General features: G+C 41.9%; 1 protein-coding gene across 17 annotated transcripts in view; it reads left to right on the forward strand.

Annotated features, from left to right (window-relative positions):
- Positions 1 to 20275, forward strand: part of LOC132818134 (alpha-(1,6)-fucosyltransferase) — a 752369-nt gene that overhangs the window by 682067 nt on the left and 50027 nt on the right. The gene's annotated exons all lie outside the window — the stretch shown is intronic.

Here is a 20275-nt window from a genome sequence, read left to right on the forward strand (position 1 = left end):
ACTCCGCTGTTAAGCTATCAGTTTTACCTTGAGTTGGAGGATTTCTTGGGTTATCACTGGGGACTAGTTTAGTTTGGGAGCATGATCAGTGGGGACCAGTTAGAACGAAAGATCTGCTCCTGTGCTGTACTACTCCAGAACATCTCAAACTGCAGGAGTTTCACTTAGTGGTACTGGACTGTTATTTCACTCCAGAGTTGGACCAGTGCAGCAGATCTATACATTTTTCAGCATTTTTAGCCAGTAGCTGTAATAGAATAAAAATACAGACAAGTTCCAGGGGTTGTGAACAAGTTCCAATCATAGGTCAACATATATGCAAGTCAGAACACAATGGAGGGCAATACAAATTAGCAATCTGAAGTATAAGAAATGGTCATATATTATGTAAACCCCTGTGTGGGAAAGGTGCTGCATCTCATAAGTCAGATGTTCATGTACCAGGAACCACTTGTATGCCTTCTGTTGATGATACGTTAGTTATGTTGTTTAAACGCCCAGATGAAGAGCAATCTTTAATTAAGTAAATGGAGCACTGAGAGAAACTCTGAGGTTGTGGAGGAGCACTTCGCAGGTACACCACAGGCAGAGACAATGCTACATTCTGGAAGTAAACAAACTAATGGAAAAGGGATTTGCACCTACTTCCACATTTCTTCACTGTCTAGCTTGGAATCTAATAATCAACTTCACCAAATTTATTTTCTTGTGGATGTCTTTGACAGTTTTATTTTAATCCCACAATATCCGAATCCCTATGTCTCCATTCCTCACCTTGCATGTTGGTTACCCTCTGCCAGTGCTGGCATCATACTGTGCAGCAATCTTTGTGACCTGATCACCCCCCCTCTCCCTGCAGAAACGCCAGCATTCCTCCTTGTCCACTCCCCCATGATTTCCAGAGTCAGGCATTTGTAGCAGAATGCAAACCTTCATCATACTGTCACTAGATAATCTGTGGGTGAACTGTTTAATTTCTTCTATGAAATGAATAATGCCAGTGTCAGGACGGTAAAGCAATTTTTTCAATTGCTGACTTTTTTCTGATTATTAGAATGCCTGTCATAAATCACAATCCCCCAGCAGTTATTATCTGGTTGAAGCATAGTTATAAATCTTCAGAAAGGATCAAGTGCAGTTCTGTGTACAAAATTTGCATATTTAATTTTCTCTTTGTCATATTTCTTTTCAATTTGGACACATCATCTCTGCCTCATGGATAGACAGCAGACTGCAATGTTAGAGAGGGAGGTTGGAACTCACTTGTCCCATTTCACAAGATCATGAAATCCCTGCAGTGTGAAAGCAGCCCATATGGCCCATCGGGTCCACGTCGACCCTCCTAACAGCATCCTACCCAGACCTACCCCATCTCTGTAATCTGCATTTCCCACGGCAGCTCCTCCGAGCCTGCACGGTCCTGGACACTATGGGCAATTTAGCATGGCCAATCCACCTAACCTGCACATCGCTGGACTGTGGGAGGAAACCCATGCAGACACAGGGAGAATGTGCAAACTCCACACAGACCGTTGCCTGAGAGTGGAATCGAACCTGGGACCCTGGCGCTGTGAGGCAATGGTGCTAACATCAGTGCAATCCTGAAATATCATGTCAATCCCAGCCTGATGTTGCAAACTGCTCAGTCTGCTAATCAGGCTGTTTGTAACAATAACATCACATGGGGTCAGTCATGTGCCTCACCCCCATGCAGAAATCCATTTTTGTTGGTCGAGAGAACCTTTGATGGAACTCTGTATCTGTGCGCATTGACCCTGCATCAGAAAGAGGAGGAGTTGTCCAGTCGCAGTAACAGCTGGAGAAAAGTGCCCACAGGAAACCGTGTAGTTCCTTGGTTTGTGCGAACATTGTTGGTTGTTTTCAGTGAGAGAAGGACAGCTTGAGGCTGCAACTTGCAGAGCAACCATGGTTCACCTCTTAATTGGTAATTACGACTTCAATGATTTCCTAAAACATTCACATTTTTCATGAAATTGAAGCCACCATGAACTAGAAACTAAAATCTAGCAAACTACCATTTTCACTCTTGCCGAGTGTACACATACACAACAAGGTTTGTCTCGGATTTGGATATCAATTGGCATATGGCAGGAAGAATGTTGAATTATCCACTTATCCTCTTTGCGTTTTATACTGTAAGGTATTGTGGCTCAGCACTGTTAGTAACCTTTTGAGAATCATTAGGAAAATATATTGTCAAGAAAAGGCAATTCAACAAAGCTAACATTTTTCATTGTGAAAAATGCCCAAGAGCGTTAAAGTTTGGTGAAAGGTTTGGTTGAAGAGATTGATTTAATGGATGTAAGTGAAGCAATAAATGATTTTATGAGGAGAATTATAGAGATTAGAGTCCAGACAGCTGAACACACAACCCCACCAATAGAGGCATGAAGGAAACTGGGAGTGTACAGGAGGTCAGAATTCAAAGAAAGCATAAGGCATAGAGTTATGGTTGGAGGAGGCTACATAGATTGTGTAGAATGAGACAATGAGGGAACTTGAAGAAGCGTGTTTGAGAATTTTGTATTTGTGCCATTGCTGTACTAGGAACTATTGTGGGGTAGGAAGCATGGGAGGTGGATGTACAGGATTTGGTGTAAGTTAGGACAACAGAGGTGGAGGTGAAGGCTAAGTAAGGATTTTACAGAGTTGTTCAAAAAAATGATGGGTTTGTCAGAATAAATGAAGAGAACTGTTTTCAGTGACAGGAGGGTCAATCATAAAAGGACATAGATTGAAGATAATTGGTTAGTTCATTAAACAATCAACATTTCAACAATGGGTTATATAGATTTGATCTTTGTTGTATCAATTTATGATTGTAGAAGTAAATTAGAAAAATCCAATCAAGTAATAATAAACAGATAGATAAGAGTTTGGGAAGCAAATGGTGTAAGGCAGGACTGGAGAATGCTTGCTCCCAACTTTGCAGTAACAATATTATTAAATTTGGCACAACCAATGGGATTTTTATTGTATTGACTCATCAAAACTGAGACTTACGTGCCTTGCTGTACCCTTTAGCGTTAATTGTCCCAAGTTGAGCTCTTCGTCTGGGCATTCCTATATCTAGAATCGCAATGTCCCATTGGACACCTGTCATCGCATGAATTGACCTTTTCTGGAAAATTGAAGGTACACAGGTGACAGATCACTGTGTTGAAGTTCATCGTTGCTGTGGCACAGCTCACAGGCCTGACCAGCACCTTCATCCAGCTATCTGCTACCAGCCCTCAGACAACTTGGATTATCATGAATGGGCAATGTGTAAACTGCACACGGAGAGTTGCCTGAGATCGAATTGGACCTGGGTTTCTGGCACTGTGAGGCAGCAGTGCCAACCACAGAGCCCGCTAGAGAAACTGAAAAGAGACCGAAATCTTGGAGTTTGCTTTTTTCTATCTGTTGCATGACCTCAGTCCCCTCGTTCTGGAAAGAACTAATAATTCCCCTCTTGTCATTACAATTTTCTGTTGTGCAAATGCTAAATTCTTAATGCCAGGAATGCTTTGAATCCTTGGGTATCATTAGAGCCCTGCCTAGTTTAACTGGGGGAGAAAAGAAGTCAGGATTAAATTTTGTTCCTCCAACTCCAAAGCAGAAATGAGCATTCATAATTTCACCAATATAAGATGTATCTCTACAGAAGCTTACCTTCAATGTAATTGCATCTTTATTTGATTTGGTGGGATTGAAGCAAGCTATGCTGCCTGGATTTTAGTTATACAGTACTCTTCCTTATGATTCTACATTGTGTGTTACTTTAATATACGTTTCATATTTCTGCCCCTTAAAGCTGAACTTTAAGAAGAGCTGCTGTGGCTTGTTTCTGAAGCAATAAATCCATTTATGAGTAATAGTAATACCCGTTCTTCATGCATTCGGAAAGAAAACGACAGTTAACGAACTGGCGATCAAAGCTTTCTTGCCTCTGTTCCCTTCCATCGTCTGATTTTTGACCTTATTTATAATTTGCTGCCAACACCTTTGTTTTTACCTTGAACACTAAAACTAAGTTCCAAGAAATGTGGCATTGTGATGATTTATCATTATTGATGTGTAATTATTCAGCATTGCTCCAGATTTGTAGTGATGCCAATCGATATTTAAGAAATGGCCTGATAATGCTGCCTGTAGAGCTTGAAGGCTTGTGTGTTTTATTCTGGCTCACTTACAGCTCACTCATTATTGTGGTAAATCCAATCACCTCAGGTAATGCCAATTTAGTTTCTTTTTGCAGCCAGGAGCAGGAAATCCCATGTGGAATGTTTAATCAGGTCTTCACGTAATAAGGCTGGAAGTACCTTTCTAAGGCAGTGTGTATCATTGTAGGGGAAAAGGAGAGGGGGTGAGATTTGATGGATAGTTCAAGCGAAGAGCTGACACAGGTGCCCAAGTGACTGTCAATTGTGCAGTATAACTTTCTGATCCTATAAATAAAAGGTTATACTGTGAAAAGCCGCTGTTTTTGTCTTCTGATTTGTGTTATATTTGGAAGCACTTTGTGGGACTGTCCTACATTAAAACGGCAATATTTGTCCAGTATATCTCAATGCATCAGCAATGATTTTTAGCATACAAACAGTCATAACTGTTTGTGTCTGAGTCACAGTGCTGCCGTGATGTGAACTAGCATTCTTAATAATATACTGTTAAAATTAATTGGGCATTCCTATGAAATCATAGGATATTCCCTTCAGCTTCCAAATCTAAAATCACAAGTGTTCGTGAGTAACTTAGGATGACAGAGTAAACCACTGGTACATAAAGTATCACTTCAGATGAGTGTTTCATGTGTTGTGTTGCTACTGAGCTGCTTACTGAAATGCTGTGGGTCTATCACAAAGGCATCTCATAACTAGAGACTTTCACCCAAGCAAAATCAGATGTCAATTTGCCAGTCGAGAATGAGGAGACTTGGGATTAATTTATTTGTTTTTTCTGTTTGTTGCTCAATTGTTCTGAAGTCTTGTTGGGTGGAGCCTGTTTACCAAAGGGACATATTGCGATCATCGGTTTATTCCATGGGATGTTCCTTCACCTCTGTTCTTGGTGAGAGATGAGGTGTGGGCCAACTGAAGGAGAAATCCAGGACTGGCTATACTATACTTGGTGTTGCTGAGCACAGTGCAGATCAGAATCTTCTGGCAGATATTCACATGCCTTGATTCCTTGCCTTGCAGATGTGCTGGTTGCATCACCAAACCCGGCAATGTCCATTTCCTGTTTTCCACAGACTTGCTTTCTCCGACAACATGGCCACTTCTCAACGAAACCTGTCAATTCTCAACCTTGGTAACTGTCAGAAACTTTCCAGGAACACTGTACACACGCAATAACTTTGGTGACGTGCTTGGGTCAAATGTTACGAGTATACAGAACTATTATTTTCTAATGCAATGTGTCTCTATAACCCAGGCATGTAATTCAAGTGGCCTGGACCCTGCCCTACACGTGCTGCCTCAGGAGCCGAAACACGAGATGCACTTTGCTGACTTGTATAGATCGGATTGAATTGAATTGAATTTATTGTCACATGTACCGAGGCACAGTGAAAAGCTTTGTCTTGCGAGCAATACAGGCAGATCACATAGTTAAGTAACATAGACAGTAAATAATAGGAAAACAACAGCAAAAACAAAAACACAGTACAGGTGAATGTTAAGAATTGGTGAGTCCATTCAGCATTCTAACAACTGTCAGGTAGAAACTGTTACAAACCCGGCTGGTGCATGTGTTCAGGCTTCTGTACCTTCTGCCTGATGGTAGAGTTGTAGAAAAGTATTGCCAGGGTGGGATGGATCTTTGAGAATGCTGGCGGCCTTTCCTTGACAATGGGCCTGATAGATTCCATAGATAGGAAGTTGGCCTTTGTGATTGTCCGGGCCGAGTTCACCACTCTCTGTAACCGTCTCCGATCTTGGCTGGTATAGTTGCCATACCAGGTAGTGATACATCCAGACAGAATACTCTCGATGGCGCACCTATAAAAATTGGCAATTGTATTCACCGTCATGCCAAATTTCCTCAGCTGCCTGAGGAAGAAGAAACGTTGTTGGGCCTTTTTAACCAGTGCATCCACATGAAGAGTCCAAGAAAACTTGCTGTAGATGGCTACTCCCAGGAGCTTGACACTCTTCACTCGTTCCACCTTTGTGCTGTTCACGTGTAGGGGAGCATGAGTAACATCCTGCCGAAAGTCCTTGGTTTTGCTGGCATTGAGAGCTAAGTTGTTCTCAGTGTGCCATTTTTCAAGATCTTCCACCTCCCTGTCTGTAGTCTGTTTCATCACCATCTGAGATTCGACCGACTATGGTGGTGTCATCAGCAAACTTGTAAATGGCATTAGGAGCTTCTAGCAATACAGGTTGCTCCTACCTCATAGCAACTGAGCTCTGTCATTGCTTTTACTGTGCATTCCGATTACTTTCCTCTATAGGGAGGAGTAGTTGATGTGTGATATTCTTCTACTCCATGTAAATGTGCCAGTCATAAGGGAGTGTGGCTCATTTCCTGCATATTGTCTCATCTTCAAATAATGTGAACTAGGAGACTATGTACAGATGGGGTAAAACAATGACTGCAGATGCTGGAAACCAGATTCTGGATTAGTGGTGCTGGAAGAGCACAGCAGTTCAGGCAGCATTCAAGGAGCAGCAAAATCGATGTTTCGGGCAAAAGCCCTTCATCTTTATTCCTGATGGAGGGCTTTTGTCCGAAACGTCGATTTCACTGCTCCTTGGATGCTGCCTGAACTGCTGTGCTCTTCCAGCACCACTAATCCAGACTATGTACAGATATCCACCCTCAAACACAGCTGCTGTTGCCTGTGTTCAGACTGTGTTGTTAGTGGGCGGCACAGTGGTTAGCATTGCTGTCTCACACGCCTGAGACCCGGGTTCAATTCCCGACTCAGGCGACTGTGTGGAGTTTGCACGTTCTCCCTGTGTCTGCGTGGGTTTCCTCTGGGTGCTCCAGTTTCCTCCCACAGTCTAAAGATGTGCGGGTCAGGTGAATTGGCCATGCTAAATTGCCCGTAGTGTTACATAAGGGGTAAATGTAGGGGTATGGGTGGGTTGCGCTTCGGCGGGTCGGTGTGGACTTGTTGGGCCGAAGGGCCTGTTTCCACTCTGTAAGTAATCTAATCTGGAAATAATCTAATCTAATCATGGAATTACTAAATTGCATCCTGTTCCCAGTGATCGTGACAGTCAGCAGTTGAAGAGATACCCCTTTAAAGGTACATGCACATCATAACGTAACAATGAACAGGGAAGACGATTGCCAAAGAGTACTGGGGTGCATGCATCAGATCCATCTTATGTTTTGTTGAACATAATAATGTTTGAACACTTAATTATGATGAAAAAATAAGGAAGTAGCGTTATGGTGGATGGAGGTGGAGAGAGCAGACAGCAAAGTGGAGCTGAGATCACAACCAGATCATTTGAGATTCAGCTGACGGTTAGATGGGCTGAATGGCTGACTCAGTTGTGTCCGGTGAGACAGGTAGATACACATTTGGATTCACAGCACTGAGTGCAGATTTCAGCCTGAATATGGGATGTATTAAAAAGGTGCCAGTATCGCGGGAGCTGCATCTCAGCCAAGCTTGGTAAATGATGCAGCTCATGCGTGACTGAGCTCAGTGGGAAAAGAGAGGGGGAGGGATGGGTGGAAGAGAGGGTTGTAGCAAAGAAAGAGTTAAAACTTTAGAAAGTGACTCAGACTCGGTCAACCGAGAAATGTGGATGTGATTGATCGCAGGTGAAGTAAAAACATTTTCGAAAACTAACAGAATAATCAGGTGGTCACAGCATGGTTTTTGACCTTTTGGAGTTGCTGCATGTTTGTTTGCAGAACACGAAAGCATGCAATTTCAGGAGGTTAGAACGAAATGTGGCTAGAGCCTTTGCTAAGGATACAAAAGTTAAGAATTCCATTTCTCACTGGTCAAGTCGGTTCATAAATTGCTAGTTGAGTAAGTTGTGTTTCTTGTGAACTACCTCGAGAAACCCTGGAATTAATAAACTGGCTATGCATTGAGAAAGCCACAAGTGCATCAAGAAATTATTGACAACATTCATTACACTCTCTCTCTCTAAACCTCGTCTCAGGCAGCCTAAATTATGTAAAGAAAAGGAAGCACAGTCATTTTCTGTTGATTTATTCAGGTCTGGTAGGCAAAATTTACAAGTTCGTCCCAATCTGAAAATTTCCCTCATCAAATTGCGATTAAGCCCTTGATTGATAAGACCGCAATTCAATTGTAAGCCTGTATTTCCCACAGCTAATCCACCTAGCCTGTATATCCTGGACACTGAGTAATCTAGCATGGCGAACCACCTTACCTGCACATCTTTGTGGACTGTGGAAGGAAACCAGAGCACCCGGAGCAAACCCATGCAGATACAGGGAGAATGTGCAAACTTCACACAGACAGTCACCCAAAACTAGAATCGAACCCAGTTCCTGGTGCTGTGAGGCAGTAGTGTGAACCACTGAGCTACCGTGCCACCCACATCTCAGAATATTTTGTGCAGAAGGTAACTCCAGTTTTAAATCCCATCAATGATTTTCTTAATGAAGCAATGGGATGTTCTCAGAAGTTTGATGAAAAGAAGACATCAAGATGGATGTATTAAATGAAAGTTGTCCCCTTCAGAGACTGATCAAGAAGCAATTCCATAACTTGTTCAAAGATATTTCGAAAAAAAAACTTCCTCTTAAATAAGTACATCTGGCAGAATATTACAGTAACCTACCACCAGATGTGAAAGCAGCAATTGGAAGACCCATGCAATATGTGTGGCCTGTCATCTGCTTAACCACCTGCCCAATGTGTCTGCTGTTTTAGATGGGGGCAGTGCCTGTCTGCCCTTGGGGTTATTGGACATTTAGGTTGGCAATTTGTAGCCACTTAAGTGCCTTAATCCTGCCTCAATACAGGTCAGTAACCTAGTAGTATTTACTGGGTAAGCTAGTGTCAGGCAAGGGATAGGCGGGGTTGGGGAGGGAGGGGATACTACTTTTAAAGGCTGCTGCACCAATTGAATGAACGACCCAACTCATGACCTTTCAACTCCAGTGCCCCTCCCTGCGTCAGGTTGGGAGCCAGCAGACGGGCCCCATGAATGCCCCGGGCATACCTTTGCACCAGCCTTTGTGAATTCTTCTCTTTTTTTGGGGACTGGCTATAGTCACAGGCGCATCCAATGTTCCTGGTCATCCCAATGACCCGCAATCACCTCAAGCGGGACTCGCTCCCTGGGAAGGAGTATATGTTTTGCCCTGTCAAACGTGAAATGGCAGCAAGGCAGCCGAGATCAGTGAATTCCGAAGAAAGCCCTGCCTCCATTTATTGCAACTTAAAACACTTGCTCTTGCTTCCCAAGGGGTTCCTATTAACTGGCTGCTCATTCTCAACCTGACTTCCTACCTGTTTTCGCAGTTCCCAAAAAACTCAAGATAATCTTATGTTTAGGGTGTAGCTTTGCTCGCTGAGCTGTAGGTTTGATATCCAGGCGTTTAATTTCCTGGCTAGGTAACATCATCAGTGGCGACCTCCAAGTGAAGCGAAGCTGTTGTCTCCTGCTTTCTATTTATATCTTTCTCCTGGTTGGGGTTCCCGGGGTTTGTGGTGATGTCATTTCCTGTTCGTTTTCTGAGGGGTTGATAGATGGTATCAATCTGGCACTCCAACCACAACGCCATAAACAAACACATAGATCTAGATACCATCTATCAACCCCTCAGAAAACGAACAGAAAATGACATCACCACAAACCCCAGGAACCCCATCCAGGACAAACATATAAACGTCTGGATATCAAACATACAGCTCAGCGAGCAAACCTACATCCTAAACCTCAACCTGAGCTACAAACCTTCACAAACCTTGCATAATCTTATCTGACGTTATCGTCATGAGCAAAATCCCTCTTCAGGAACTTCTGGAAGTGCAACATAATAGTCCATTGGTCTGCAAATTGGACAGATCTAGCTCAGAATGCAAGGCGAATGGGAGGATGAAGTGATTGAAAGATTCATTGACAGTTCCAGTGCTGTGAGTGACAGCTCCGAGAGTGAAATGAGCTGCCAGGGACTGATGTGCTGTCTACAGTTAGGCAGCAATTGAAAAGGCACTTCATAAAAATAATGATTTTTGTAACTTTACTGCTTATTTCCAGTGTTCAGAAAGATTGAGTGTGGCATGATGCAGCTAACACAGTGGCTTGAGGTTTCAGGCAGCTACAGTTCTGTTTTGTGCTAACGCTAACACATCCAAATGACATCTGACATGGCTCAATGAATTGTTACAGATAAACTGCTTTTCCCTATCATTCAGATTCAAAACCAGACATGCATGTGTTTGTTAAATTGGAAGAAAAATGCCTGCAGAGCAATGCTATGTATCACAAGTTCAAAAAAAAATGCACAGTTTCTGCTAAGAAGGTTGGTCTGTCAAAGTGTGTGAATTTGGTGAAATATTAAATGGCTTATATGTCAGTGTCCAATAACTTAAAAATGGAGCACACACATTGGCAAATACCTTGACACTTTGACAGCCATGTTGAAGTATTTGTTGCATTCTAGTTTCTCACTTATCTCACCCTTTCCAGCTATTGCAAGATGATCAATCACAGCAAATTAAATATCTTACTGGAAAACACAATTACAACCAATTACTTCATGTTCTTCTCTAAAGTCCACATTCAGTCAACTGTCAGAGACTGAAGTAAAGTGATAATTCCTTTGAACTGTCATTTATCGAGCATGGGAGAATGGAACATTTTGTTATTGCAGTAGTACTGCATTGTCAATGCAAGGTTACAGGGGTCAGTTAGCTGGAACGTTGGTTTGCGACACCTCACCTCATGAGAGCAGCCGGATTGGCGGTGATTTAATCTGAGGGTTACCTCACCTCACCTCAGGCTAGGGGAGAAATTGAGAAGGGAGATTAGATTAAATTACTTACAGTGTGGAAACAGGCCCTTCGGCCCAACAAGTCCACACCGACCCGCCGAAGTGCAACCCACCCATACCCCTACATTTACCCCTTACCTAACACTACGGGCAATTTAGCATGGCCAATTCACCTGACCCGCACATCTTTGGACTGTGGGAGGAAACCGGAGCACCCGGAGGAAACCCACGCAAACATGGGGAGAACGTGCAAACTCCACACAGTCAGTCGCCTGAGTCGGGAAATGAACCCGGGTCTCAGGCGCTGTGAGGCAGCAGTGCTAACCACTGTGCCACCGTGCCGCCCACATGGTAACCTCAGTGCGGGAATTGAACCCATGCTGTTAGCATCACTCTGCATTGCAACTGAGCTAACCAGCACTCCGTTTTGCTTGTGTCATCTGCAAGGTTATCCACCATTGCCGTTGGTTCCCTCATCTAAGACAAATTGCAAATATTTGAGGCCCTTGCACAGAGCTCTGTGGAATCCCCACTCCTCGCATCCTGCCTATCTGAAAAATAGCCATTTTATTCATACTCTGTTTTCTGTAAAACCAGCCAGTTCTTTTTCCTTGCCAGCATATTAGCCTGTTCGCCATGAATTCCCACTTTGCACAATACTGTAACCTTTTTTGTGGGATATTATCAAATGCCTTTTGGAAATGCAGTTACCCATGTATCCACAGTGTATGTTACTCATTCAAAGAATTCCATTATCGTCATCTCAGAATCCTTAGTGTGGAAGCAGACCATTCAGCCCATCGTGTCTACACCGACCCTCTGAAAAGCACCCCACCCAGATTCACCCCCTGACTTTATCCCTGTAACCCTGCATTTCCTTTTTCTGTCTTTTCCTGTTTAGATACTTATTGGAACTCTTGTTATCTGTTTTTATATTTCTAGCTAGCTTCCTCTCATGCTAATTAACCTTTCAGTCCAGAGTCACACAGCACAGAAGCAGACTCTTCGATCCAACTCATCAGCACCAACCAAACATCCTAATCTGACCTAGTCCCATTTGTCAGCATTTGGCCTATATATCCCTAAACCCTTTCAATTCATATATCATGCCTTTTAAATGTTGTAAAGATACCCACGTCCATCCTTCCTCTGGCAGCTCCTTGCATACACACACCACCCTCTGGCACGGAAAAAGTTATCTTCAAGGCCTTTTTAAATCTTTCCCCTCTCACCTTAAACCTATGACCTCTAGTTTTGGACTTCCCACTCCAGAAGAAAGACCTTGGTTATCACTCTATCCGTGCCCCTCATGATTTTATACACATCTCTAAGGTCACCCTTCAGGCCTCTGATGCTCCAGAGGGAAAAATGCCTTAGCCTATTTAGCCTCTCCTTCGAGCTCAAGCCCTCTGTGCTCAGCAACATCTTTGGAATGTTTTTCTCCACCTTCTCAAGTTTAACCGCATCCTACCTATAGAAGGGCAACCAAAATTGAATGCAGTACTCTAAATGTAGTCTCACCAATGTCTTGTTCAGCCACAACATGACGTCTCAACTCCTATACACGTTGTTCTGACCAATGAAAACAAGTGTGCCAAACACCTTTATCACCATCCTGTGACTACTTTAAATGAACTATGAACCTGCACCCAAGGTATCTTTTTCCAGCAACACTCCCCAGGACCCTACCCTAGCTCTGATTTGCCTTTCCAAAATGCCATGCCTCACATTTATCTAAATTAAACTCCACCTAACACATCTTGACTCATTGGCCCATCTGATCAAGGTCCTGTTGTACTCTAAGATAATCTTCTTCACTGTCTACTGCATCACCTATTTTGGTGTCATCTGCAAACTTACTCACCATGTCTCCTGGATTCACATCCAAATTATTTATATAAATGACAAAGAGCAGTGGATGCAGCACCGATCCTGATGACACACCACTGGTCATTCCTTACCATTCTTTGAACTTTGACCAGTCAACTAACTTACGTCTCACTTTTGCCCAGTTACAATTTTTAAAATTTAAATTTCATGGTTTTCTTAACTTCCTTGGTTAACCACGGATGGCAGGTCTGCCAATGCAAGTTTCTTTTTGATAGGAATGTTGAGATTCTGAGTATCCTTTAAATGTCTGCCACCGCTTACCTCCTAATATAATTCTAGCACAGCTCACTTCGGCTAACTTTGATCTCATCCTCACTTAATTGCCCTTATCTAAATTGAAAATGCTACTCTTAGACCCACTTTTGTCCCTTTCAAACTGGAAGTAAAGTTCAATCATATGATTGCTGTTACCTAGGAATGCCTTTACTTCGAAGTCTTTAATTAATCCGATCACATTATACACTACCAAGTCTACTATAGCCTGCTCTCTGGTCAATTCCAAAATATGCTGCTCTAAGAACCTATCTTAAAAGTATCAAGGTTAGTATTACCAATCTGATTTTTCTAATTTATGTGTAAATTAAAATCACCCATGACTATTGTCATATCTTTATCACAGGTACTCGATATTTCTTCTTGTATACTTCTTCCTACATCATGGTTGCTGTTTGTGGGCTTGTACATCACTTCCACTAGTGAATTATTTCCCCTAATATTCCTCCTTTTCACTTAGTTGGTACAACCTCATCACCTGATTCTAAAGTCATCCAGAGAAAGTGAGGACTGCAGATGCTGAAGTTCAAAATCGAAGTGTGGTGCTGGAAAAGTACAGCAGATAAGGCAGCATCTGTTCTCCTCGCATGTGCTTTTCCAGCACCACACTCTTTGATTCTAAAATCATGTCTAACAAATTGCACCAAAGCCATCTTTGATTAGGAGTGTGAACCTTTCACCTCTCTCGAGCTTTCTATTCTTCTTGAATGCCTTGGACGCCTCAACACCTAGAACTCAATCTTCCTGATTCTGCAGTGAAATCTCTGTCATGGCTATCAAATCAGCTTCATCCACTTCACTGTGTGGTACCCATTCATTAACTTAATGAAGTTAATGCGTATTCAGATACAGAGCCTTTAGTTTGTTTTGTTATCGAGCCTTGGTTTCTTGTAGATTATTACTTTTCCTTTCTCCAACCCCCGACCTTCAGTTTCCATATTAGGATTTTGCTGTACACCCTGGACTATATCTCTTTATTTGCTACAGTTACCTGAACTTGATCACTCCCCTCACCATTTGTCTTTAGTTTAGAGCCCTCTCTGTTTCCCTAGCTACTCAGTAGTTTTATTTGACATATTTTATGCTACAGTCACAGAATGGACCATTGAGCCCCTCGAGCCATTCAACTGAATAATCTGTAAGTCTTTGATCCACATCAATTGACATTCTTATCAAATAAAAATAATTTGATCTCTTTCCTGTAAATTCCAAATGACTCAGCACTGGTTTGGAATGGCAGTTCAGGCTGCTGAGTGTTTTGACCCCCTTCTTATTGTGACAATGCTGGAACAACGTAACTTGCAGATAAATAATGCAATTAGTCATTGTATTCTAGCAATAAGTTAATCTTTCCTTTAAACCTGCAGTGATAAAAATGGGCAATTTAGTGATAATGCAACTGTTTAATATTCTTAACAGGAATCCATTGCTGGTTTTGGCTGAAGTTTTGGACTGCTGACTGCCAAGTGATTGGTAGCAAGTGAAAGTTTTTGCATTAAGAGTTTCCTGTGCCAGTATACAGTATATCCAACAGCAGCTTAGCACTAGGCACATAAAACTTCAGTTAATCAGAGAATATCTTTGACATGTGTATCCAACTGAGCAATATCTAGAACTAAATATCCAGTTGCCTTGGTAACTTAATGGTTTGCACTGTCAGGTGAAGCTATAACCAAGTAGATGGTGGCAAATTAAACTTGCAATAAGAAAATATGGCTGTTCAAAACAATTGACATTGAAAGCCAGCATTTAATTGAAAGGCAAACACAGGCTGCTAAATGGCTTTCTTCCTGTGATGTTACTAGGTTTGCAGGCTTTTTGAAGGTGATAACGCTGCGCCTCTTGAATAGTTAATGAAGAAGATGCAGGCAGTTTTCGTTTACAACAGTTTCAAGCAAAATTTCCATTTAAAGAAAAAGAATTGTTAGCATTGTCAAAATTCATTTCTGTTACAGAAATCAATTGTCTTTTGACTTCATAAGTCCATCTCAGTTTGTCATATTTTTCCATACTGGCTACCGTGACAACAATAAACATGACAAACACTTAAATTTTTAATTCAGTAATTTGTAACAATTTCTTACTTAATGAACTATTTCTGGAAGTTGTTGCTTCAACTATTCCATAGATGTTTTTTATACATTAGTCCACAGGATGTGAATGTTGCTAAATGGGCCAGCATTTATTGCTCATCCCAAATTGACCTTGAGGTGGGGATGAGCTGTCTTCCTGAACCGTACGGTCCAGTTGGTATAGGTAGACCCACAGTGCCGTTAAAGAGGGAACTTGAGGATTTTGATGCAGTGACATTGAAGGAAGAGTCATATCTTTTCAAGTCAGGATGGTGTTTGGCTTGGAGCAAAATTGCAGGTTGTGGAGTTGGTATGCATCTGCCGAACAATAGATGCACGAGTTTTAAACGCATAGGATACATTTTCTCAACTTGGATAAATGCTAACATCTTTGAGAAATATCAAAGCCTTGTATGGACCATTCCCACCACTTGCTCCTGAAAAGGCCACATGATGATGGCCACAAAGGCTTTGAATTATAGAAGGCCCTTCAGCTCTCAACCTACTCTTCCGTTTGTTGATCTGCTTGTCCCCTGACCCTCGCCTTCCTGTTTTGCCCTGATGACTCTTGACTCTGTTGTACATCAAAAAATGTAGAAATTCAGCCTTAAGTATTTTCATTAGACCAATCTTTACTGTTCACTGGGGAAGAGAATTTCAAAGTGTAATGACAGAGTATTAAAAAAATCCTCCTTATTTCTGTCTTAAATGTGAGGTCCTTCATTATTAAGTAGTGCCTCCTATTTCAAGATTCCCCTCCAGTGGAAATATTTTCTCAGCATGCTCCCTGTCAAGTCCATCATGATTTAATTTGTTTCAATAAGAAACTGTTTTGATTATTCTCAGTTAAAAATGCATGCAGGCCCAACTCCTCCATGTTTCTCATGAGATAACCACTTTATCCCAGGAATTGTCCTTCTCTGAATTACAATCATTCCCCTCCTTAATAAGGATATCATGACAGTATACAGTACTCCAGATATGCCAGGAATAGAGACTTCTTTAACTGGGAATTCCTGCTGTTTAGCTCATGAAGATAAAAGCAACCTCGGATCCTGAGACAGATCATGTATCAACATCGAGAGTGACGCTCTGGGTTTCACTGAGAAGAGAGGCACACACGGTTCTAGAAGTTGACCAACTTCCCAAAAATGAGAGCATTCTTGTATGAGCCATTTTACACGAGGCTTGAGGAGGTCGAAAGTGGAATCGTTGGAAGAGTCAGATCTGCCTGCTTCGCAGATGGGTACTGGAGCTGCTAGCAATAGAAGATCAGTAGATCCCTGAAGTGGTGTCAGTCCCATGTGAGTAACGTGCTTCGATGACCATACAGACAGGGAGCAAATGGCCTAGCTCATGACATAAGTGTTCAATTTCATCCTGGTCCTGATCTAATATGGGACTGAACTGCGATGCTTTCAGTTCAATTTAGGTTCACCAGGAAATTCATCTCTTGGATAAACATACTGGTGTCAACAGGAGCTCATAGTTGGAAACACCATCAGCACTTCTACTGGGGGAAACTATCTATGTAGCTGCAGATGCCAACTGCTCATTAGAAAGCTTTATTTTGTGCCAAATGGCATGGTTTTCAGGGAGAGATAATGTTCCAGTTTTCTCATGAAAATGATCAGAGATGCTAATCGATGCAATGATTAAGAGGTTCTTGAGATGAGTCTCCACATTCTCATGTGTAGCAGCAGTCCCACACCAGCTGTCATTTGTTTTGCTGTACTATGTATTACATGTTAAAAAGAAGTCTCAAGTGATTCATAAGCCAGTGGAAACATCGTATGTCGGTCAGGCAGGAGAAGAAATTAAAATGCGCAATTGCAGTTCTGTGATGAGACAAACCATAGAATCATTTTACAGTGCAGGAGGAGGCTATTCAGCCCATTCTTGCCTGTACCAGCTTCCAATAAAGGTACCCAGCTACTTCTATTCCACAGCCCTACCTCCATAGCCCTCTAACTTCATCACTGCCAGATATATATTTGAAATCTCTTTTGAAATGCTAAATTGAATCTACCTCCATCACTTTTCCAGGCATCACGTTCCAAATCCTAACAACTCTCTGATTAAAGAAGTTTCTCCTCATCTCACTCCTAGCTCTCTCGCTGACAATCTTGAAATTGTGACTCCAAGTTACTGACATATCAACTCATGGGAAACAAAATATTCTCTTTGTCCCTGTCAAAATTGTTCATAATTTTGAACACATCAATAAAGTCACACCTTAAACTTCTCTAAGGAGAATAAGCCCACTTTCCCTAATCTTTCATTGTATCTAAAATCCGTCATTTTTGGTATCCTATTAGTAACTCCCTTTTGCACTATCTTGAGGGCTTTAACATCCTTTCTTCGCAATGTGGTGTGACCACTGATTTGTAGAGGTGTAGCATTACTTGCTTGCTTTTATATTCTATGCTTCTGTTTATAAACCCAAGGATCTAAAAAGCCTTTTTAACGAGTGTTTCAACTTGCCTGGCTACCTTCAGAGAATTATATACTTGAACCCCAAGGTTCCTCTTCTCCTGCACTCCCTTCAAAGTAGTGACATTGAGTTTATATTATCTCTTCATGTTTCTTCTACCAAAATGCTTTACCTTGCATTTCACTGCATTGAAATTCATCTGCTAGTGTCTGCACATTTGACCAGCTTGTCAGTGTCTCTTTACAGTTGCTCAATGTCATCCTCGCAATTCACTATTCTTACTGACTTAGTATCATTTGCAAATTTAGAGATTTTGTTCTCAACGCCCATTTCCAAATCATTTATAGAAATCCGAAAAAGCAAAGGTCCCAGCACCAATCTCTGGAGAGCACCCCTTTCAACTTGTCTCAGTCTCAGAAATGCCCTTCTCTATCTACCCTCTGTTTCCTATCTTTTAGCCAAATTCTATTCCACGCTGCCAAGGACCAGCAATCTTAAATTGCTCCAATCTGCCATGTGTCGCTGTATCAAATGGTTTCTGAGAGCCCAGATATGCAAGCTCCTCAGCACTATCCTCAGTCACTGTGTGTGTCACCTCATCAAAGAACTCAGTTAAAGTTGTCAGACATGACCTGAGATTGACAAAGGCATGTTGACTGTCCATCATGAAGTGTGTATTTATCTTATCCCATAATGCAGCCTCCATTGTTTTTCCCACTGCTGCGATAGGTTTGGAGCTTCCTTGATTTGATTTGATTTATTATTGTCACATGTACCACGATAGAGTGAAAAGTATCTTGTGTGCTAATCAGACAAATTGTACTTTACAGAAGTACATCAAGGTAATAGAACAGAATACCGAATATAGTGTTACAGCTACAGAGAAAGTGCAGAGAAAAATCCGCTCTAATATGTGAAAGGTCTGTTCATAAATCTGATAACAGCAGGGAAGGAGCTGTTCCTTCATCTGTCAGTACGTGTCTTCAAACTTTTGTATCGACTGCCTGAGGGAAGAGGGTGGGACAGTGTATAACTGGAATGGGAAGGGTCTTTGATGATGTTGGTTGCTTTCCCGAGGCAGTGAGAAGTATAGATGGAGTCAGTGGATAGAAGATTGGTTTGCGTGATGGACTGGGCTGTGTTCGCAACTCTTTGTAATTTCTTGCAGTCTTGGGCAGAGCAGTTGCTGTACCAAGCTGTGATACTTCCAGGTAGGATGTGTTCTGTGGAGCATTTATAAAAATTGATCAATCACTGGGAGCATATCAAATTTCCTTACCCTCCTGAGGAGAAACCATCCAGTGCCCTGGGACTAATCTTGTATTCAGAGAGACCTGGAAAATATCTGTCACCTGCTCCGCAATTCACTCCCTTGCCCCTCATAGCAATTTAGGATGCTTCCCAAACAGGCTTGGTAATTTCTCTACCAGGAACGCTGCCAGCATATTGAGCACCTCTTCTTTATGTGTCATTACACTGTTCAGTTGCTCAACAACTACATTATCAATTGGGCCATTATCATTGTCTTCTTATTTAGTAAAAACAGATGCTAAATATTCATTTAGTACCACAATCATATCCTTTGCTTCAACAAGCAGTTTACCCTCTGGGCCTTACTCTATTCTTGACTAATTTTTTTCCGATTAAGATGTTGAAGAACTTCTTACCATTTGTTTTCATGGAGCCTGCTGTCTTTTCCTCAGCCTGCCTTATTCCAGCCAAAGCCCCTCTGCTGCATTTGAGATCCATTCCTTGATTTCTATTGCTAATATTACTCCAATATGCATCTTGTACCTCCTTTCTCTTCCTTATTTTTTCATCAATATCTTTATTTGTACAAGGTCCTCTCGCTTTCCATGCTCCATATTTATTTCTCAAGGATATGTGCCTAGCTTGCAGCCTCTCTCTTTTGGAAGTCTCCCATTTTATATTCACTGGCTTATCTACCAAAGTACATTTCCATCAGCCTGCTCCAGTTCAACATGTAGACCCCTAAAATCTGCCCTGTTCCAGTCTGAGGTCTTAATCCTGAACTGATTTTTCAACGTGCATTATCATAGCAGAGGTTTTTCTTCAGCAGGCTGTTACATTTCCTTGATGTTACTGAGAAACCAAATGGAATCGTCCGTTTGACTTGTCAATATTGGCATTTCTCTGGAGAATACTTTCAAGGTGATCAATTAAACACATGAGTGCAATGCAATGAGTGACTGGTTGCTTTAATTGCTAGACAAGTGCGACTTGCTGGAGTGCGAACATCAATGTTCATCTCAGAACTTCAGAGGACTTGGTCCACTTCACTTTCCAGTACAGATCCCTCTGGGTCACCAACTAACCACATCCTGTCAATGTGAGGACCTGTTCAACCAACATACTTTTGATGTCTCCTGCTATTCACCCAATTTCTTGACCATAGAGTCAGAGAGATGTACAGCACAGAAACCGACCCTTCGGTCCAACTCGTCCATGCCGACCAGACATCCTAATCTAAGATAATCCCAATTGCCAACATTTGGCCCTCATCTCTCCAAACACTTCCTATTCGTATACTCATCCAGACATCTTTTTAAATGTTGTAATTGTACCAGCCTCTACCACTTCCCCTGACAGCTCATTCCATGCACTCACTTTCCTCTGCATACAAAAGTTACCCCTTAGG

This window comes from Hemiscyllium ocellatum, chromosome 8, assembly GCF_020745735.1.
Source record: "Hemiscyllium ocellatum isolate sHemOce1 chromosome 8, sHemOce1.pat.X.cur, whole genome shotgun sequence".
Lineage (NCBI taxonomy): Eukaryota > Metazoa > Chordata > Chondrichthyes > Orectolobiformes > Hemiscylliidae > Hemiscyllium > Hemiscyllium ocellatum.